Source organism: Solanum lycopersicum, chromosome 4 (genome assembly GCF_036512215.1).
Source record: "Solanum lycopersicum chromosome 4, SLM_r2.1".
NCBI lineage: Eukaryota > Viridiplantae > Streptophyta > Magnoliopsida > Solanales > Solanaceae > Solanum > Solanum lycopersicum.
Window position 1 is genome coordinate 35,678,395 of NC_090803.1, and position 24,457 is coordinate 35,702,851.

General features: G+C 34.4%; 1 long non-coding RNA gene across 1 annotated transcript; it reads left to right on the forward strand.

Moving 5' to 3' along the window:
* The first annotated feature begins 222 nt into the window (after nucleotides 1-222).
* Nucleotides 223-23,921, forward strand: LOC104647009 (uncharacterized). The gene is made up of 2 exons (XR_003246503.2): nucleotides 223-335; nucleotides 23,658-23,921. It is a non-coding gene; the product is annotated as an uncharacterized lncRNA (long non-coding RNA).
* The last annotated feature ends 536 nt before the right edge of the window (nucleotides 23,922-24,457 follow it).

The following is a 24,457-nucleotide window of genomic DNA, read 5'->3' on the forward strand; positions in this document are numbered from 1 at the left end:
ATAAAATGAAGTGAAGGCTACGTGTTAGTAGTTCAAGTTAAATGGCATCTATCTCAAGCCACATAAAATTATCATCAGTTATTTGTAATAGGTAGTAGTTACGTGTAAAATGAAATGTGCATTAGTGTATGCACACATGTAAAATAGATAGAATAATAAGTTAGATTAATCAGCACATTATAGTCCTATTTAAGACTTTGAACTTGTATCCGTGTAGGGCATTTAAAATATTACTGACTTTGAAATCCTCTCTACCATATTCTACCAATTTCCCATCTTTTCTATTTACCACATTCCATGTTCTCTCTCTTTTCCCTTAATCAACAAAAAGTTTTGTAAGTACATCTTCCTACTATTATTTGATTACTTATTTTATGTTTTAAAATTTAAAATTTGTTTACTTCTTTTGTTCTTCTTTTTTGTTTAAGTCTTATTAAAGTAGTTTTGTTGTAAGCACTTTTCATGTTCCTACTCCCATCCGTTACTCATCCCAATTTTATTTTGGATTCTGTACCCGAGCTCGATCCGTCCCCTTCACTGGAACATTCCAATTTTGTAGATCATTTTTAATTTTTATAATTTTATTAGAGTTTGCAGAGATTTTAATACTGTTTAAAATATTTGGTTGTGTATGTGAATTAATTTTTATTTAAGGGAGAATTTTGGTTATATTAAACTATCTTCCCCGTCAAAAGAGGCTTCTAAAAAATTAAAAGACAATATAAGAATAATAATTAAATAGAAAAACACCGCAATTACAAAAAAAAGACTTAAGCATCCCTAGTAAAATAGATATAAACCAAACAACACTGAAAGGTGTTGGGGTTGTGAAAAAATGGGACATCAAGCCAAAGTGTATCAAGCCACTAATAAAAAGAAAGACAAAATTAATATTGTAGAATTAGAAGAAGAAGTTAAATATAAGTTGTAATCTATCCTATAAAATAATAAAAACAACTCCTCCTCTGATAAAAATCTTAACGATGAAGATCAACTAAATATAGCCGATGATTCTGATGATAGTAAGTCATTAGACTCTTGTGAATGCGGAAGTGCAATTTACACCTGCATGAATTATTCTATAAATATCATCAGTAGTAGTAAAGAAACATTTTTTATATTGAGGATCTTGATTTCAAGAAACAAAAACTAAATCGCCTTAAGAGATTTAGTTCTTGATAAACAATCGGATAATAGGACTATTAAGCCCTTTTATATGACAATTATTTTAAATAAATTTAAACAATAAATTAAACATAAGAAAACTCTACAAAGTATTTAGGACTAATTAATACAAATAAGAGATGAAATAAATGAAATTAAGCATAAACTCAACCATTTAGAAATTGACTCAGTTACTAATAAAACATTTTAAAATCTACCACCCAAAAAGAACTAGAGTAATGTAAATTAGAAGATGGAGAATAATTAAAAGAAGTAGAGTCTCTAGTAGAACCTCTTTCGAAACTATGAAATAATACAATTAGGGTCGTTCGACAACAAAGCTACCACATACCAATCACATTAGTTACAGATAAGAAATATATCATTCATAAGATTGCATTATTTAGTATAGGTGCAGATAAAACATGTTGCATTATTGAAGGATTATTCCTTATAGATATCTAGATGAAGACACTACCAGATTATTCTCCGCAACAGGTGTAAATATAAAAATAAATTATAATCTCAAAGATGTTTATATATGCAATAATGAAATTGGTTTCATAAAGGATTCCATGATAAACAAAGACATAAATGAAGAAATTATATTAGATATTCCTTTCATCTTTCAAATAAAGCCTTATAAATCCCAATTAGATGGCATCAATATTAGAGTGCTAGGAAAGAGTCTCATTTTCCCGTACCTAAATACTATGTCAAAAGATGAAAGTCCTCTAGTGTCATAACTCTACATGTCCCTATCTTCTAACCTATTTCTTGTATTTATAGGAAACGAATACAAGGAGGAACACTACTCGAAGGGCCAAGGAGGAGAATTTGAATGAGGTGGTTCCCCTTCAAGCTCCTCAATACCCTCAAGTTCCTATTGAAGAAGGGGATATGTCTAATGTTGATATAAGGGCGGAAATTCATATCTTGACCCAAGTGTTGACTACTGTAGTTGCTAGGGACACTAAAGTGGAAGTGAACCTCAATACTAGCACTACCGCATTAAGTATAAGGGATATCACAACGATGATCCCTATACTTTCTATGGTTCTAAGAAGAAGGAGGACCCACAAGGGTTCAGTGATGAAGACTTCAAAGTTCTTTGATGCTATGGGTGTGTCTTCTCAAGAAAAGGCAGAACTAGACGCCTACCAACTCAAAGATGTGGCTCAAGTGTGGTTTAAGAAATGGAAAGATGAGAGGTCGGCTAGAGAAGACCAAATTAATTGGGGATCTCTTAAGAAAGTTATCCATGATAGGTTCTTTCCCTTGGAACTAAGGGAGAGGGAAATGCAAGAATTCATCAACCTAAGTCAAGGGGGTATAAGCGTGAAGGAGTAAAGCCTCAAGTTCACTCAACTATCAAAGCATGCTCCTACTATGGTTGAGGATTCTAGGGCTAAGATGAACAAATTCCCTCTGGGGATATCCGACTTAGTGCTTAATGAATATAGGTCGACTATGTTTATTCCTAACATGTATATCTCTCGTCTCATGGTTCATTTTGAACAAATTGAGAAGCAAAAGCTTAAGCAAGTTGGTAGACAGTTGAAGAAGGTAAGAATCGAATATGGAAATCTTCAAAGACTATATTTGAGGTTCAAGGAAAACGAAGGTTCAAAGAAGTGGTTTACAATCAAGGCCCTTATAGTGCTCCAAGTCTGAACAAGAGTAAGGTGTCTACTCCCAAGCCTCAAGATGGAATAGGTGGTGGTTCTTATGTTGAGAAGCCTCTTTATTCGAAATGTGAGAGAAAGCATGATGGTAAGTGCGTAGTTGGCACGGGAAATTTCTATGGTTGTTGCAAGCGTGGTCACATTGTCACAAGCCACAATTATACCCTAGAAGCTAGGATATTCTTAGGTCGTGGCACATCGTACTTGACCTCTCGGTGGTCTTGTACGATCCCTTGACATTATTCATTGAATGCACATATAAATAATAGTGTGAAATTAAAACTTTTAACACGAAAACATCTTAGAATATCTTTCATATTAAAAATCATTGAAAACTCTAATTCTTAATATGTGCCATCCTTTACACTTTAAGAATTACATGGGACAGGACCCATACAATCGAAGTATAGAATTACTTACTCTATTACAATACTTTGATATAAGAAAGTCTAAAGAAGATTAGGAGCTCTAGTGAAGTGAGAAGATAGTTCTACTTTTCTTGAACGATAACTATGTTCCAAGCTTGGTTCAACGATACCTCTCACCTTTCACCTAAAGCTTTAGATATAACAAAATATGTGGAATTAGTACAAACACTTGTATAAAGTATGGCTTAATGCATAAAATCCTAATAACAATCATCTATTTGAAATATGCATCCTTTTTATATATATACATCATAATATAAGCATAAGAATAACATATAGAACCTTAGAAACATATAAGATATGACATAAGAATTTTATCAAACATTAAGAAATATTACACTTAACCAAGTCACCTTACAATGAACTAAACTCAAAATTATAGTGAACTTATCCAACATTATAGTAAACCCATTTAACATACAACCCTCTCACTAAAAGTTATCCTAAGACTAACTTAAGTAAGACAAAGAGAGAAAACCAATACACCCTCTATAGGCACACGTACAATATCCTTAAGACCACCTATAATGAGATAATTACACTTACAATACACGGAAAAAATAAACATGAGATCATCCTACCAAGGTGATTCTAAGGTTCACTTGAGGGACTTGTGAAGGGACCGCCAATACAATCCCTTCAGACACACTTAAGAGATAAATTAGAGTACCTAGGATATAATCATTCTCGCTTTATTCAATAACATGCATCTAACATTACATTCTCCTTCCTAAAGGTTATCAAAAGATTTACTTAAGTAATTCAAGAAGAGAACACCCATACACCATCTTCAAGATAACCTAAATAATCCTCAAGAATTCCAAAGTTTAGATCGTGTCTAATTTATAAATTTGCATTCTTTATCTAGAGTCATTCTTAAGACTTCCCTAGGTAAGATATTAGGTGACATTCTTGTGCCCCTTTCACAACATCACAAGACAACCCTTAAACTGCTATGGGTAAGTACTTATTCATTTAACATGCTTTCTAACATAAGTCATTATATTCATTAGATCATTTAAGATACATTCAACATATAAGGATATTCAAGTAATGGTCTTGAATAAGGCCTAGGGACTCACTCACTAACATCTTCAAAGCCTAATTGTGCAATATCTAGATAGCATCACATACCATAACCTAAACTTCATTGAACTTCTCCAACATTAGTGGGTATCCCATATGATGAGAATTGGCTATAATCGACATAGACAATGGTAGGAAGGCATGGAATCTGGAGTCATAACCTACTCCGGTGGAGGGTGTTGTCCTTGCAAATGGTAGAACTTGGACACATCCCATATACGCATATGGTTAAGGGATATGAAGGGTTTCTTTGTACTCTAGCAATCTATTCTTCTAGATATACTTCCCAACCATACTCAGTCAGTGCTAGGCTTTGTTCTTATTGAGTAATTCGCATAAAGAATAACATTAAGAGGTTCCATATCTTGTTCATAAACCAAACACATTCACCTTAACAAAGAGGTCCCCTAGGGTTGCCTTACAATCGTCAAGAGGATAGCTCAATGATTTTCTTAAGGACAATTTTATTCCTTTCCAGCTAGCCATTCACACAAGAAGGATACCATTACGACTATCGCATTTAAAGGATATCATAACCTTATAACTAGGTTGACGAATCAACATAAAGAGACTTTTGAACAATTTTGTAGGTCACATGTAATTAATACATACAAGACTAAGAGGCTTTAGCATCCTAATTCAAGAATTCATATTCTCATTATGCATGTATGAAGTAAGGGACACAAATCTACAAAGACAAGACACAAACGTACTTCACATATATCATATCATTCTAGAAACACATATGTATAACCAACATAATCTATAGGTCACCCTATTCGCTACTATAATATCATTAATATAATCCTCATAAGACTCACATAACCAATTAGAAGAATCATGCATCAAGTCTAAGACTACACAGATAATGGACATACTTATTTTCTAACATTACAACCTAACAATATCAATATAAGAACATATAAATTCACCTTAATCACAAGTAGAAGTGTATTATTATACATCACATAAATCCATTACACAAACCATCATAATATATCAAATAATGCCGACAAGGCCATGATCATCATAATTCATAAAGGAACACCGACGATGCCACATAATTCAAAAGTAAATCACATAGTACCACAACCATAAGTGGACCATACCAATAACAACATAATTCAAGACTTAGATTAAATAAAATAGATATAATTAAGGAATAGTACCACCAATACACTCTCATCAATTTAATCCATCTCTAAATCATCAAACACAATAATTAAAGGCCCTTAGCCATGGCCATGATCACCAATTCAATTCAATACTTACAATAGACAATTAACCAAAGGTAATTAGACATTGATTTATGAACATAGGGAAGCATTCTAAAAATTCTAATATGAATCTTTCATGATTCAATAATACTAATAAAACTACATAAGAATTCAATTGAATTAAGACATAATCAAGTAACCCACAATGTAGTCAAAAACCAGGGTTGATGAATTGCATAGGTTCATATATTAATTAGGTTATAATCATGTAATAAACATCAATTAAATCAATATATAATTATTCAAAATATTTTATGCAAGAACCCATGGATAGATATCAATATTTGACAAGTTCATCTTTGAAAGACTTTAGAAATCACTTTGAAGTTTGACTCCCTAAACAAAAGAGTGTCAAAGATGAAGAAACATACCCTTACTAATGTTAGTACTCTAAAATTTAGAGAAATTGTTGGAGAAACCGACCATCAAGCTTCAATCTCTCTTCAAGCTTCAATGGAGTTCTAAAGAGCTTTTTAGATGTTTTGGGTTTTAATTTTATAAATAATGAATTCATCTAGGTGTTTAGGACTGATAAACCTTCTTAAAATACCTATAATAACCTTAGGAAACCTCCCAAACAATGTTTTGGACATAGGGTGAATTTATCTATTCACCCTTCAGTTAACAGTGAACTGCACAGGTTGCACACACAATCGATGCCTGCCCATCGATGAATTATTGGTCCATTGACGGTCCGTCTTTTGTTTCAGATACATAACTTTGGGATATTAAGATACCTAGGCTAAGTCTTTCCCTACACCACCATCGATGGGGCGTCGACCAGCCTAACAGCGGTCGATTGCCTCAATCATTTGGGGCTTGTCTAGACAGCCTTTGGCTTCATGATGGATCCTTCCTCAAGGACCATTGGTTGGTCCTTGGGTAATTTGTAATGTGTGTTTCCAACCCGAACATTATTTTATATTATTTTAGGACCCCCACATCAATTTCATGCAAAACTAACACATGAAATCTGACGAAACATGCGATGACATACAAGGTCATTTCAAGGCAAACCTTTCGAACGACATGGACTTTCTTGGATGTTTTACTCCTAAACCTGATGAAACATAAAATAGTGCCTATACACACTATTGTAATTTATATAATGACCCTATAAGTTCAAGAATAAAATAAATAAGTACATATAGACACATAAGGTATATATGTGACTAGTCGTCGAGCGTCTTGGTCGTCCCTTGACGTTTGACATCCAATAAACCTAAATATTTATATAATGACACATTAAAACATTATAAACCAGTTTAGAAACTTAAACCATCATGAAAAACATGTTAGGCTCTTACAGTTATTTTCCTTTAATGTATATGGTTTATTGGACCTTTCACCTCAAAGCTACGTTATCATTTGTGACCCCTCTTATTGCAATGAAAGGTTATATACCCAACATATTAGATGAAACCATTTAGGTTTTTATCCCTGTATGTGATTCCATTGTAGCTAAAGAGGCGATAAAATTTGTCCTATTTCTTTGCCCAATTGATTTACATTAGTTTACTTGATAGAACTTGATATGCTAGAATTTTGATGTCATATTGGGAATGGATTGGTTGCATTCTTGCTATGCCTCCATGGATTGTAAGACAAGGGTAGTCAATTTCAATTTTCAAATGAACCCATTTTTGAGTGAAGAGAAGGAAACTCAAATCCTATGGGTAAGATCATTTCGTTTCTAAAAGATTTACAAGTAGATTGCAAAGGTTTGTCTGTACCACATAGCTAAAGTTGGGGATCTTAAATTCCTAGACCTTTCAATACAGTCGGTACATGTAGTGAAGGAATTTCTGGAGGTGTTTCCTGATGACATGCCCGTAGTTCATCCAACACAGCACCTTGACTTTGGCATAGATTTATTGTCGGATACACAACCTATTTCAATTCCTCCTTATCAGATCGCCCTGCACGAGTTAAAAGAACTAAAGGCAAGTCAAGGATTTTCTAAATAAGGGTATTATTCAACATGACATATCTCCATGCGGTGCCCCGGTATCCTTTATGAAGAAGAAGGATGGGTCTTTTATAATGTGTATCGACTATCGTCAATTGAACAAAGTTACCATAAAGAATAAGTACCCGCTCCCTAGGATCGATAACTTTTTTGATCAACTCCAAGGAGAGAGATTTACTTTTAAAATATTTAGTTGAGGTCAGGTTATCATCAACATAGAGTGCGGGAGGTTGATATTTCAAAAATGACATTTTGAACAAGACATGGTCACTTTAAATTCGTAGTTATGTCATTTGGTCTAACCAATGCCCCGGAGGCTTTCATGGACCACCTTATGAATTTAGTTTTTGTAAAGTAACTTGATTTATTTGTGATTGTCTTCATTGATGACATTTTGATATGCTTTTAGGAGCTAGAATGATCATATGATCCACTTGAGGATAGTTTTACAAGTTCTCCAAGATAACCAACTTTTTGCTATGTTAAGTAAATGTGAATGTTGGTTGAGATCGATGCATTTCTTGGTCACATTGTCTCTAGTTAAGAGGTAGAGATTGATCTGAGGAAGACAGAAGTAGTTAAAAGTAGGCCTATACCAATGGTACCTATCGATATGCAATGTTTTCTAGGGTTGGCCGATTAATATAAGAGGTTTGTTGGGGGATTTCAGCTATTGCATCTTCATTAGAGACCCTAACCCTAAAGAAGTCCATGTTTGAATGGTCTAAATCTTGTGAAGAGAGCTTGAAATTATTGAAAGATAGACTCATCTTCGCTCTGGTGTTGACCTTACAAGAAGGTATTGAAGGGTTTGTGGTTTATTCTAATGCCTCTCGAGTGGATGCAGCATGTGTGTTCATGCAACATGGAAAAGTCATAGCGTATGACTCTAGGAAGCTCAAACCACATGAGAATAGTTATCAAACTCAAGACCTTGATCTTGTGTCAGTAGTATTTTACTTGAAATTTTGAGATACTATCTATATGGGTTACATGTTGATGTGTTCACCGATTACAAGAGTCTTCGATATGCATTCACTCAATAACACTTTAATCTATGCTAAAGAAGATGGTTAGAACTATCCTTTACCATCCTAGGAAAGCTAATGTGGTTTCGGAAGCGCTTAGCTGAGTGTCCATGGGTAGTGACTCATGTGGTTGGTGATAAGAAAAAGTTAGTTACAGAGGTTCATAGGTTGGCTGGTTTGGGGGTTCGACCACAAGACTCTCCAAAGAGTAAGTAAATGTAATGAGCCTTTCTCTCAAGGAGATGGGGTTCTTAGGTATAAAGGAAGATTGTGCATACTGGATGTTTATGTATAAAGGGGAATGATCATGGAATTGGATCATGGCTCCCGGAGTTCTATTCATAGGGGTGCCGCAAAGATGTACTTTGATATACGAGAAACTTATTTTTTAAATGGTATGACAAGGGACATAGTGAATTTTGTAGCTAAGTTCCCAAATTTCCAACAAGTTAAAGCGGAACATCAAATTTGTGTGGCTAAACTCAAAATATAGATATTCCCACATGGACAAGGTTTTTCTTGTTGGCGAAGGAAACATCACCTAATATGGGTCATTGTTGAATAGGTTCACTAAGTTGACATATTTTCTTCCCGACAAAATTCACTTATTTTGTGGAAGACTATGCCAAATTATACCCAAAAGAGATAGTGAAGTTGTATGGAGCCCGTATTTCCATCATTTTTTATAGAGGTACTCAATTTAGCACCATTTTTTGGAGGGGCTTTAGAAAGTGGGATTGGTACAAAGATGAAACCTAGTATCACTTTTCATCCCAAGACTGATATTCAAGAGGAGCACACTATTTAAACCCTTGAAGATATGTTGATGGCATGTGTCATTGACTTCAAAAGTAACTGGGATGATCACCTACCTTTTATAGAATTCTCTTAGAACAATGGCTACCATTCGAGCATCTCCATGGCACCATTCGAGGCACTCTATGGGAGAAGGGGTAGATCCCTAGTTGGATGGTATGAGGAAGGTTAGTTTACTCTACTTGGTCCTGATTTAGTTTATGAATTCCTTGAGAAGTTTTGAGTTATAAGGGATAAGTTAAAAACAGTTCAATGTAGGCAAAAATCATATGTCGACAATAGGAAGAGGGACCTTGAATTTGAAGTAGGAGATTGGGTCTATTTGAAAACTCACCCATAAAAGAGGTGATGAGGTTTGGAATGGGGGGAAACATATTACCCATTATGGGGGACCTTATGAAATTTTAAAGCGTGTCTTTAGTGTTGCCTATGACTTTAAATTGACCAAGAAGTTGGCCATGATTCACCCACTTTACCCCGTTTGTATTCTTAAGAAGTGTATAAGGGACCCGGTTTCCATTCTCTCTCTAGAAGGTTTAGGGGTAAAAGATGAACTTTCTTACGAAGAGGTCCCAATTGAGATCTTGCATCGTCAAATTAATAAATTGATGAATAAGGAGGTTGCCTTCGTAAAAGTTCTTTGGGGGAACCACCTTGTTGAGGTTGTAACATGGGAGGCCGGGGCCGACATGAAGTCGCGCTATCCTCAATTTTCTCTTTAAATGGATGAGGTTAGTGGTTCCTTATTTGATTCTTATATATAATGTTGAACTTCTCATGTTTTTATAATGTGTGCATATTTTAATATATATTCATGCTTATGTTGAGTTTTCTTTTTCCGTGAAGTATGTTTGTTATGGTTAGCTCTCACATAAGTATGTGGTGTTATTTAAGTATTAATGGAAATTGTATTAAACATTATTGATGTTTATTTGATATGAAATCAACTTGAAAACTCTTGATGATCATATTGAGCTCATATTAAAATATAGAAGGTAGCTCCCTATATATGATATGAAAAGTTTAACATGAGTATATGGTATGTTGTGGAGTAAGGTCCTATGTGTTATGTATATGATTGTATGTTGAATGGAATGGAGGGTTCCTCCAATGGTTTGTGACTCATTTTATATGTTGTTTGTTTGTTGGACTGCTAGTTTTGAGTCTCTTCTTCCTATAAAGGTCTAAGGTGTCATTCAAAGATGAATGTTGCTAGGGGTGGGGGCGGGGAGCACTAACAAATCCCAGAAATTCTATGACCTAGAATATATCCTCAAAAAATGAATAATGATGATTCTAGACCTAAATAAGTGTAAATAACTTATTTGAGAAGTGTTACAATAAAAACGCTTAGAAACAACCACGACGTCTGGGAATTAGGGTAAGTTAAATTAGTAAACGTTTGTACGTCATGTAAAGGCTTGGGAGGGTCTTATTAAGCCTACAACTTGCAAAATTACATTAAATAGGTAAAATCATGCATATAGGGTAAAAACGTCAATGTCGAACCCCCGAATTATTACCATAGGTTTCCAAGAAGGGACCCCACATTTTGCAAAGAAATCTCCAAAGGCAACAACCAATAGTACTTAGATGAAATAGGTCCGCATCGTGGATTTGGTCAATCACATCCGGGGATCACCCCCTAGATGTAACAGCCGTAGTCTTCTTCATCGAGGTCAAAGACTAGCCTCTTAGCTTACATTATTACATTCATATGATAAAAATGCGGAAAATTTAAAACATTTTCATTTTTTCTTTTTTGAGGATTACATAGACCTTTCGCATAGACACAATATATATTTAGGGAGTTTACTTAGACTCCTCGCAATACGAAGCACTACATCGGCTTCTACTTTTCTTTCAGATACGTAGTCTATGAACATAGTCTCACAGGAAGTCTATAATATGTCTCATATTAGAACCATCTATAACAAATACAAAAATTTTCTCTTAACCCATACTTCATTACAAAAGAGCCTCATATAGACTTAAATAAAAACCGTCTTCAAATGAAAAGAAAAGAACTAGAAGTCATATAACTAGAGAAACATCAACAGCTTAACAATGACATTGTCCTTGGACGGTTAGGACATACCGAACACTTGAGCAATATCCAAATAGTCTTTAAAGGCCTTGTATAAGATCAACGAACAGACCCTACATTTTGTAGTCAACTAGCACATGGGTTAGTACACGCTTGTACTAAAGTATTAGTTTATGCACCTAAAACAATTGAAATCATGCTAAAGAGGACATTTTATCAAAACATGCTAATATACTTTGAAATGCCATATGCATATACAAGACACCATATGAATCAATGAACACATGACTCTTAAGTCAAGGACATCTACAACACAAGACAAACATCATCAAATATAGTCAAGTCAACATATAAAGGTAATCATAACATCAAAATATAATCAAGACCCTTACCCATAACCCATAATTTAGCCTACAAGTTCAATGAACAATCAAAGCCCCATAACCTTCCTTAATCAAGTAAACCAAACAAAGGAATATAAGAAATGTGTAACTTCACATAACATAGCATCATGACTAACGTTCCTCATACTTTAGCAATATATACCAACAACATGTTCATAAGTTCAACTAACATCTTATAGAATCAATAACATGTAAAGTTAACATAGACATTTTAATCACTTTATATGAGAATAAGAACATAAGAACAACCTCCTAAGGCTTCCCTCAAGTCAATCTAGTTGCTTCATACCCCACCTAGGCTATTTCAATCCTCTTAACTCACCCTAGTTAGTGTTTACTTCATTACATTATTTTACTTTCGGGAATACTTGCCTTAACTGAGAAAGAGCACAAGATCTAAGTGTGGAGTCCGATGTGGTAAAAACATAATGATGATTAATCCACGAAATTCAAGTGAAATCCCAGAGAAATTTGTATTTTTCTTCAAAATTTCTTTCCTTCAATGAAGATTAAATAGAGAGAGAAAGTAAAGAGAGGTGAGAGCTTTTGGGTTTTTATTTGGGGATTTAATTTGAGTGAGTAAATGTGAGGAAAAGTTATTTCAAAATAAATATATATACCTCCCTTGAAATACCAAAAGTACCCCTAACTTAATTTTACCCTTTAATGAAGTCAAACTAGATTTCCAAATTTCAGATTTTTGTCGGAGAATAGGTTCGCGATATGGAGCTGCTCCCGCAAGATTTTATAAATTATTTTTTGAGAGAGTTGAGTCCGTGACCAGACCGCGACGCAGACTTGAAATATAATCAAGGTTCATCCATGTCCTCGATGAGAACTTGTTTCTCCTATGTGTAATTTGGCTGCTGCCTTGGCTGCTTGCAAAGCAAAGTTTGGGGTCCTTTCGTGGACCCTAGGGTCACCCTTGGGCGGTAGGACCTTGAAGTTTCATTCTATATACTAGGTTTTACATATTTAAAGTATTTATACAAGTTTTAGACATCATACAACACCTCTATACCTTTCCTAAACCTAAGGATATATCTAGTCAAATTAGTCTACCTTCCAGACGTCTTGAACGTTTCTTGATGTCTTGACTCCAAAACTTCATAAATGGTCTATTAACAATATTTAGGCCGTATAACAGTTTTAATAACCTCATATATATATATGTGAGGCTCTATATAAGGTCATAGACTTTCGGAGTGTTACATTGTCCCCTCCTTAGGAACATTTGTCCGCGAATGATGCTAAAATCTTTTGGAAAAAAGGGATAGACTAAAGACTAGCAACCTAATAAACAACATGAATATTATGATTAATAGCTCATACAAGTACTTCACAACTCCATTCAACACATATAACCAACTTTACAAGTAGCAACTCGAGTCACCACTCCTAGAAGCTCAGCATTTCATAATACATTATGAAGAACTACCTTGTCAACATCAACATGTGCTCAAAATGACGTTAAAGCGTTACCATGCTATTCTTATAATGTCAACATCAAAAGACCAAAATTATAAAGAAGGCAAAACATATATTTCACATAAGTGCAAGTTAACACAAAAAGCCTTTTTTATAATAACTCATTTTGACACTTAACTTTACCAAAGTATACATATACTCAAAAAGAATAAAAAAATCAATTTATTCATTATTTTCATTATTAATAGGAACAACTCACCTTAATTAGAAAAGAGATGAGGATAACGGGACTTCATATCGGCCTCGACCTTCCATGTTGCTCCCTAAGCTAGGTGGTTTCTTCATAATACTTTTACGAAGGCCACCTTTTTGTTCCTAAACCTTTTCACTTGATGATAAAGTATTTCCACTGGAACCTCCTCATAGGAGAGGTTCTATTTCACACCATGACCTTCGATAGGAAAAATGGACTTGTGGTTATCAATGCACTTTAAGCATGGATACATGGAAAATCGGATCAACCAAACATAGTTCACCAGGAAGTTTAAACTCATATAAAACCTTGCCAACCCTTTGCAAAATTTCAAAAGGACCCACATAATGAGGACTTAACTTCCCCTTTTTGACAAATCTCACCACTACTTTCATGGGTGAAATTTTCAAATACACCTTATCACTTTATTCAAATTCAACGTCTCTTCTCCTATGATTGGCATAAGACTTTTTCTTACTTTGGTCTATTTGTTAACGGTTCCTTGTAATATGGACATTCTCTAAGGTCTTATAGATCAAGTTGAGAACAATACACGAAGACTCGCCAACCACAAACAATCCAATAGAAGATCTATACCTCCTACCAAACAAATCTTCAAAAGGATCCATATATATGGATAAATGGATACTATTATTATATAAGAACTCCACCAAAGGAAAGTGCTCATTCCAACATCCCTTGAAGTCAATGAAACAAGCTGTAAGCATATCTTAAATAGTTTAAATGGTACGCTCCACTTCACCATTCGTTTGGGGATGAAAAGCGGTGCTTAACTTCGCTTGAGTACCCAAACCTATTCCAAAAGACCTCCAAACCTAAATTTCCATTGAGGACCTCTATAAGATATGATGGAAAAAGAAACTCCATAAGGACTCACTATCTTGTTAATATAGATTCTTGCATAATCTTCCACCGAATAAGTGGATTTAATGGGAATAAAATGAGTAGACTTCGTCAATCTATCCATGACCAACAATATATAATAATATTTCTTCTAGTACGAGGCAATCCCTTAACAAAATTGATGTTAACATCTTCCCACTTCAAAGTAGAGAGTTGGATTTCTTTTAGTAAACCACCTGGCTTTTGGTGCTTAGCTTTCACTTGATGGCAATTTGGACACTTAGCAACAAATTCTGCAATGTCCCTTATTAAGCCATATCACCAAAACATTTCTCTAAGATGATGATAAATGTAAGTAAAATCCAGATGAATAAAGTAACGGGCTCCATGTGCTTCCTCAAGAATCCGATTTATCAAATAATCGACATTGGGAACAACAATATCCTTTGGTACCTAAGAACACCATCTTTCCATGGGATAATGACGCATTCATCTTCCAATGAACGAATTCTTTCAACTCCATCAATAATGTATCAAGGTGTTGCTTAGACTTCACGTCAACCACTAAAGTTGACTGGGAGTTATGATGTACCACAAAACCATCATTAGTAGAATCTTCAATTTCAACCCTAAACGATTAAACCTATGAGCCTCCCTCACTTGTTTTTTCTTAGATTCTTTAACATGGTACACACTGTCTATTGAAAAATGACTTAGAGAATCCGCTACCACATTATCCTTGCCGAGATGATATTTCAAACACATGTCGTATTCTTTCAATTCCAGAGATTCAACTCCTTTTGTGTGAATACGTATTGAAGAATTTAATGGTCCGGATACACATAAACATGTAACCCATAGAGATAGTGCCTCAATATTTTCAAGGAAAATACCACGGCAGCGAACGCAAGGTCATAAGTTTGATAATTCTTCTCATGAATCTTGAGTTGCCTAGAAGCATAGGTTTGAAGTTTTCCATATTGCATAAGAAAAAACCCAAACCCAACTCGACATGCATCACAATAAAAAAGGAACGCCTTAGTACACTTCGGTAAAGTCAACACTAGGGTAAAGGTAAGCCTATCCTTCAACACTTGGAAGTTTCTTTAACATGCTTCCGACCACTCAAATTTTTATTTTTTTGAGTAACGGTTTTCAAAGGGCAATCAATGGATGCAAACCCATCGACAAACCTTCTAAATACCTGGCTACTTCTAAGAAACTCCTAATATTCGTAGGAATTAACGGTCTAGGACAATTTTTCACCATTTTGGTATTCCTTGGATCAAACTCAACACCTTCACTATAGATAATATGACCAATAAACGCTACCAACCTCAACCGAAATGCACATTTTTATATTTGGCAAAGAGTGTATGCTTCTTCTGTATTTGCAAAACAACCCTCAAATGACTTATATGATCACCCTCATTCTTTGAATACACCAATATATCATCAATTAAGACAATAACAAATGAATCGAGATAGTTTTAGAACAACCTAATCATGTGTTCCATTAATGCCATCGGGGCATTAGTTACTCCAAATGACAAGACTAGGAAATCATAATTACTATATCTAGTTTGAAAATCCATCCTGGGAATATCTTCACATCTCACCCTAAGTTTACGATATCCCTATCTCAAGTCAATCTTCTAAAAGTTACGCACACATTGGAGTTGATCAAATAGACCATCAATCAAACGGAGAGGAGCCTTTTTCTTTATTGTGACTTTTTTGAGTTGATGGTAATCGATACACATCCTAAGGGACATATCCTTCTCTATTATAAACAATATCGCAGCACCCTATGGAGAAATAGTTTGCTGAATGAAACCCTGTCTAGTAAATCTTTGAGTTGAGTCTTCAACTATTTTAGTTCAGCTAGAACCGTCGGATAAGAAGGAATTGAAGTGGGATTTGTATCCAGTAATAAATTGATACTAAATTTAATTTTCCATTCGGGAGGAACACCGAGAAGATAATTTGGAAAGACCTCTGTAAATTCCCTCACTACGGGGACCGACTCTATGGGAGAATCTATGGAGTCTAAGTCCTTGACTATTACAATATGGCATAAATACCATTTAGAGATGAACATACAAGCTTGTAAAACAAAAATGATACGACCTGTAGGAATAAAATTTTCCCCTATCCATTCTAAGAAGCGTAAAATAGGAAACTTAAACTTCACCACCCTTGTTTAGCAATCTATGGAATTGAAACAAGAATACAACCAATCCATCCCCGAATTGACATCAAAATCAACTATATCATATTTTAATAATCCCACATTAGTAAATCTATTGGGCAATATAATAGGAACTTTTCTATATTCTCTCTTAGCAACAATCTACTCACCAACAGGGTAGATACCATAACATGTTAATTCAATATATCAGGAAAAATGTCAAACTTTTAAACTACTAAAAGAGTAATGAATGGTAAAGTAGAACTGGGTTCAAGTAAAACATATACATCAATAGAATTTTTTTTAACATACAGGTCACTACATCAGGCGAAGTCTCTTGCTCATCCCTAGAGTGGAGAGCATAAAAGTAATTCTTCTTTAGAGGATATACATTCAAACCACTTCCTTGAGATTTCCCACTACCATAGTTTTGACCATTATAGACTGGGCAATCCTTCACTTTGTGGAAAATCTAACTACAACTAAAGCAATTATCATTCCCAATGAGGCAATCACCGTAATAGTTCTTTCCACACCCTCTACATGTTGGATTTTTAGTTGGCGGACTACTACCCCTTCCCTTTTTAGGCTTAGGGTTAAACACCCTATCATCACGAGCCTTAGGGAACTTGATTAGAAAACCTCTTTTTGAGCCTAGTCTTGTCTTGAATATGAAGACTACCTTTTGAAGAACAACCATCAAATTAATTTTCCCTATTGGAACGTTACTCTTACTCTTAACACTTGTCTCCTCCACTTCTTTAATATGAACCATGAATTAAGAAAAGTTCATTTTACAATGAATAATAGACAAACAACATTCTTCTTCAAGTAAGCGAAAACTCCCGTCACAAAGAGGTTCATCTCATCCCTTGGATCAGAAACCAAAGAAGGGACATACTCTGCCAAGTTAGTAAATTTTAATGAGTAGTCAAGCACATTCATACTTCCTTGATGAAGGTTGATGAATTATTCCACCTTAGATTCCCTCTTTAACCTTGGAAAGAACCTATCTAGAAAAGCCTTCTCGAAAATCTCCCATGTAACAAAACTACCCCTCAAAGGCCTATTGTCTCATCATTGAACGTACCAAGTTTGGGCCACGTCCTGGAGTTGTAAGGTGACTAACTCGGTCTTCTAACTAGTACTCAACCTCATAGCATAGAGGATTTTGTAGACTTAATCAATGAACTATTGGGGGTCTTCCTCCACATAAAACCGTAGAGAGTAGGGGGATTCACCCTAATGAAATCCCTCAAACGAGAGGCCATGGTACTAACATGTTAGTTACTCGGGGTACCACCTACCGGTTAGCCTGAGCCATCATGTCTTGAGCTTGGGTAGTGACGGATTGTTCTTGAGTAGTATTGTTTTGGGACATTTGGAGAAAGTCTTCCCTTATATCCACGTCTGTCATGGCCAGAAAATTAGTTGGAGCTTCATCATCATTAGCAACTTCTTTAGGAGGAGGATGTTGATTTCCACATGGAGAAGCTCCCGCATTTGCAATATCTTCATCAATTATTTGTGTGTCTTTCCTTTGAGTATTTAGACCTATCACCACAATACAAGGTTTAGATGAAAGAACACATAGAGTACACTCTAGAGTCACGACATTGGATTTCAAAGAAAATGATAATTTTCCTAAGTGTGGCGCACTTCACAATTATGAATAAGAACCGATGTATATGTGGGTCAATGAAACATCAATCCTAAGAATATCCAACATCATGCTGTGATACCAAGTTTGTCACATCCGGGCAGCATTCGCTAGACATAACCGGTGTCGTAGTTCTCATAGTTGACTATGACTTTCTTATTATCTTACATCATTACATTCATAGGTTAAAACTGAGTTACATTTAAAAATTTTTAATTAATTCTACCTTGTGGTTTGTATAGAACTGTCGTGTACACAAAAAATATATTTAGTGAGTTAACTTAGACTCCTCACAATACGAGGCACTACATAGGCTTCTAATTTATTTCACATACATAGTATAGGAACAAAGTTTTATAGGAAGTCTATAATATGTCTCATATTAGAACAATCTAATGTGAATACAAAAATTTGGGCTTAACCCATACTTAATTACAACTAAGCGCCTCATATAGGCTGATATAACGATCGTCTTCAAATAAAAAGAAATGAACCAAAAGTCTTTTAACTAGAACAACATCAATAGTTTGTTAATGGCAACTTCCTCAGAAGGTGAGTACATACGAAACACTTTGGGAATATCAAAGTATTCTTCAAAGGCCTTCTATAAGCTAAATGTACGGACCCTACATTTCGTTGTAAACATAACACATGGGTTAGTACACACTTTTACTAAGTATGAGTATATACACCTAAATCATTTAAAATCGTGCTAAAGAGGACATTTGTTCAAACATGCTAATTTTCGTTGAAAAGCCTCATGAACATACAAGACCCTATATAAATCAATGAACACATAACTCTTAAGTCAAGTACATATACAACACAATACCAACATCATCAAGTATAGTCAAGTCAACATATATAAGAAATGATAACATCATAGTATCAACTCCTTACCCATAACCGATCATTTATCCTACAAGTGCAATGACCAAGTAAAGCTGCATAACCATACATAGTTAATAAAACCAAACAAAGGACTATAAGCAATGCCTAACTTCTCATAACATAACATCAAGAGTAACTTTCCTCAAACTTTAGCAATATATACCAACAAAGTGTTCATAAGTGGAACTAACATCACAGAGAATCAATAACATGTAAAGTCAACATAGCCACAGTAGTCACTTTATAAAAGCATAAGTACATAAGAACAACCTCCTAAGGCTTCCCTCAAGGGAAACTTGTGCAAGGCATAGGTAAAGTACCATACCCCTACCTAGGCTAAGTTAAACCTCTTATGTCACCCTATTTATTGTTTTCTTGATTACTTCAATTTAGTTTCGGTAACACTTTCCTTAACCGACATAGACCACAAGATCTAAGTGAAGAATTTGGTGCTGTAAAACCTTACACCGTTGGAAGGTGGTCTACCGACAAAAGTAGTACAAACTAATGAACATACCATCTATGTGGATCCACAAGCTAGTATTCCTATGGTGGAAACATAGTTTATGGATCTTGAGGGATATCATGGAAATATAACTATATGTCCTTTTTGGACAATGAGGCTATCCACCACATGAGAACAATGGTGAACCCTATCTTCCCTCTTTTAGAAGGCGCCATCGCTCACTTACAATTTCACTCCTTGCTAAGATAGAGTCCCATTTGAAATGTCATTAATCCTTTATAAGTCATCATTGCTTAATTTTGGTTAAGGGGTCTAATACCTTGTATAGTCATTTTCATTATCTCATTAGTATTTGCATTGAATTATTGTTTCATGGCAACCCTCATATGTGAGACTAGCATAACATCATTATCGTGTCATAATAAGGCACATAGGTAATTCACAAGAAACCTTACACCCCTTCATCTTAAACATAATCTAATAATCACATAATCAATATATTTCATTCAACATCATACCAACACCTACTTAGGCTAATCACAATTCATGCTTCAATAAAACTACATCATCAATCACAAGCCATTATAATTGAAGTAAATATTAGGATCTGAAATACTTACTTAATCCCCTTCAATAGCCATCATCATGGTGTTACCATCAATAAACCAATTACATCCAACAATATTTGTAGTAACATCAATATATAATAATTAACACAAGAAGTATGTAAATTGCATCATCATTATTAAATTAACATCAACTCATAACCCGGGGTTAAGGGAAATAGGGTTCATCATGAATTCCAAAGGAATTTGATCCAATGCCAACAATACCTTACCCTAATCAATCAATGCATGAATTAGAATAGATAAACAAGTCTAATGATCAATTCATACTTCAATTCCCCTCAATTGATAATCAATATCCATGATTTGGGGAATATAAAATGATCGATATGAAGTTGCATCAATTGACATCTAGTAACAAACAATATACACATTATTTGTCATAGGAAATCACAATTTATCATCAATTCGAAGTTTAGAAGCACTTAATTAGTCATAGGCAATCATAATTTGTCATCAATTTGATGTTTAGAAGAAAACCCATTATATTTGAAAAACCCACTGGAATTGGGTGATTTAGAAATAAACTTTGAAAAGAAATCTTGGGGAAAGGAATCTAAAGAGTGAATAACCAATACCTTAATGAAGATTAATACAAGAAATTCAATTTAAATCCAAGAAGAATTTGTCTTCTTCTTAAAGCTTTCTTCTTCCTTCAACGAAGGTTTAATAGAGAGAAAAAGTAGAGAGAGGTGAAAGCTTTTGGCCTTTGATTTGGGAATTTTATTTTATTGAGTTAATGTGAGGATAAAATGATTTAAAATCAGTATAAATACCTCCCATGAAATTCCCAAAAGAACCCTCAATAAAGTTGACCCTTTAGTGAAGTCAATCTTTATTTTGAATTTGCAGATTATCGTCAGGAATAGGTACGCGACGTGGAGCTGCTTCTGTAAGATTTTCTAAATTAATTTTTTGATATAGTGTAGTCCACGACCTGACAATGACGCAGACTTCAAATTTGACCAAGGGACATCAAAGTACAAGACGCGAACTTGTTTCTCCTATGTATAATTTTGCTGCTTCCTTGGCAGCTTGCCAACCCATGTTTGGGGTCCTTTCATGGATCCCTAGGGTGACTCTTGGGAGGCTGTACCTGGACGTTTTCACTCTTTGTACTAGGTTTTACATATTTAAAGACATTTTAAAAGTTTTATACCTTATACAACACCTTTAAACCCTTCCCAAACCTAAGGACGTTTGACCAGTAAAATTAAACTAGCTTCAAACGTCATGGACGTTCCTTGATGTCTTAAATCCAAAACTTCCTAAATGGTTTATAAACATTATTTTAGGCCTTATGAAAGTTTTAATATCCTTACGTGAACGTGATAGGGTCTAGTTAAGTTCATAGATTTTGAAGTGTTACATGGTCCACCAAGATCCAAAATCTTCGTTTGCGACGTGGACACGTAGTGGACTCGTCTGGTTCAAAAATTATTATTGAAAATTATATGGGAGCAGAATTGTTCCCCAACAAAAATCCAAAATTAACAATTCGAGTTTGATTTCATTAAAAGGTCAATTTAAGTGAGGGGTCTTTTGGTATTTTAGGGGAGGGTTATATTTTTATTTTAAATAGATTTCAACACAATTTCCCAAAAAAAGCAAATCTGTAAATCAAACTTAACAACTCTTACCTCTCTCTACTCTTTTTCTTCATTCACGCTCCATTGAAGAAGCTTTGAAGGATGAAGAATAAGACCAAATCCTTCAAGTTTCTACTCAAACTTCTTGATTGGTCATCTATAGGGTATGGTTTCTTTCGCTCTTAGTATTATTTTCCCCAAGAGGTTTCTCCAAAAGATTATTTCTCAATCTCACAAAACTAGGGTTTTTCTTCTCTCATGGGTTTTCGTTGAAAATGAAATTGTGAATCAATTGTGTTGAATTATGAAAATTTATTCGGATGGTTAATTGATGATTTCCTATGAGTTTCCCTTGACCCATGTGTTTCCCCTAATTTCATGAAAACCATGAATTTATATCTAGAATTGTGAAGATGATGAACGTGTAGATTGATTACATTTTTGTAAATTACGTAATTGCTTCGTTAATTTGCCTTGTTTATGTAATTGGTTATGTATTCATGGTAATGAGAGTTTGAAGGTTTTGGAAGGGACAAAGAGATATGTTGATTGGTTCATCTTAGATTCAATTGTGAATTTATCAGTTACTTAGGTATCAATACTTCAAGTCTAATCTGTGGTTGTGATGTTGATGCTAAGTATTCCTCATCCCTAATTAATGAAATTGAATTAAACATATACTATTTATGCAGGTTATAATAGGATTATTATATTATTGAAAGTAGTTTCTCATTATTATAATAAAGTGTTAAGTTAAATGTTTACTCACTTGTGAAGTGGTGTCTAAAGTGAAAGGATTGTTCTCACTTGTGATGACCTATAAGCTAGATATGATAAGATGTTTGCTTAGGGGTATAGAATAGACTAATGAGAACTTTTATGATGAAATAATATTATTACTAAAGGGAATAATTTCTTAGCACCGAAATGGCATGTAAATGAGATGGAGATCCTATATTTAGTAAGTTCGGCCTCTTAAATGGGTATCTTCATGTTTAGAGTGTCTAAATTACCTAGATATGTGTTTTCTCATGAGATAGAAACCTCCACGTTTGTAAAGTCATGGTCTCTTTTAACAATATCATTAACCCTTAACCCTTAACTATGTGACCACATAGGACTCTATCTTAGTGGATCTATCTAGTTAGCTACGTACAAATGGTTACACCTTACGCAAGTGTTTATCCTCTCTTTTTGGAGTGGGAGTAGAACACTGGATTCCATGTAGCTCACATAGTATCATGTAGGTTATTGCACTTCTTTCCCTAATGTAAAAAGCAAATGAATAAGCTAATTCTGTGAATATTTATTAGGGTTGTCATGAAGGTTTCTATATGGTGTAAGGGAGGGTATGGGACTTTTCTTGCACATTGAACTTGTGGGGTCCTAACAGATGATCCTAGTAGTGTTCATTATAATTATGATTATGATTAGGTTAATCAGCTATGAGTTATATTGATGTATTAAGCATGTTATGATGAATAATGAGAATATGTTTCAAGTGTGATGTGAGTTGCTTAATGTGATACTTAGTCTTCCATAAGGTTGTGGGGTTATATTTTTTGAATTGCAAAAGTATAAGTTAGGTGGTGTACATGTTGGGTTGCTATTATGATAATTAACTTTTTATGCTTACTGTATGTGCATGTTCAGTTAAATTGATAGAAAACATGATTTTTACTAAAATGTCATTTTCTCATGCATTGATAATTTATTACATTGAAGACATACTTAGTATGTGTGATGTACTAAGCCATATTTCTCTTTTTTTCATAAACATTTGAGGTTCGGGGCTTTGAGAGATTCGTGGTCGATATCAAGAAAGACTTGGGTCTTTTCCTTAGTCATTGGTGAGTCCTCATGTTTGGGGATGTTTCAATATTCAAACCTAGGTATGATGTTTCTTTTGTTTAAAATAATTCATTTTTTCTTTTATCATTGAGAGAATTGATGTAAGCCTATAATGGCGTATTATTCTTGTATTGGCTATGTCCAAATATTTGTAAACTTGTAGATAGTTTATATGTGAAATTAGACTTTAGACTCCTATATGTTTTATTTATGCTAAAAAAGAGGTCTAAGGAAATTTCATATGTGAGGAGCATATTTAAACTCTATATACAATATGCATGAAGTCTAATTACACTTCACTACGTAATGTTTTTAAATTTTTCAAAATTTTTTAGCTATGGTGTACTATGATATATGCTAAGGGCTTGTGTAAGTCCTCATTGAGGACAAGGACACCAGATACTGCTAAGGGTTACTTTCAGTTTTCTCGAATTAATGTATGGTAGTTCATACTTCATTCTTGTTTCATTCAAGGAGCCAATCCAAAGGCTTTTCAAAAAAGGTTTGTAATTTCTAAATTCTTCTATTTTTGATTATAAGCATGGGTCTTTTTATGAAAAGATTTGAAAACATGGATTATTTTGTTTTCAATATAATGTGATGATTATATGATCAAAAACTCAATGGACCCATGAACATGCAAATTCTAAAACTTTGACTTCTGAATTTGATTTGATTAATATGATTAGATAATGTTAGAGTTGTGATTTCCTTCTATTGCATTGTAATTATGT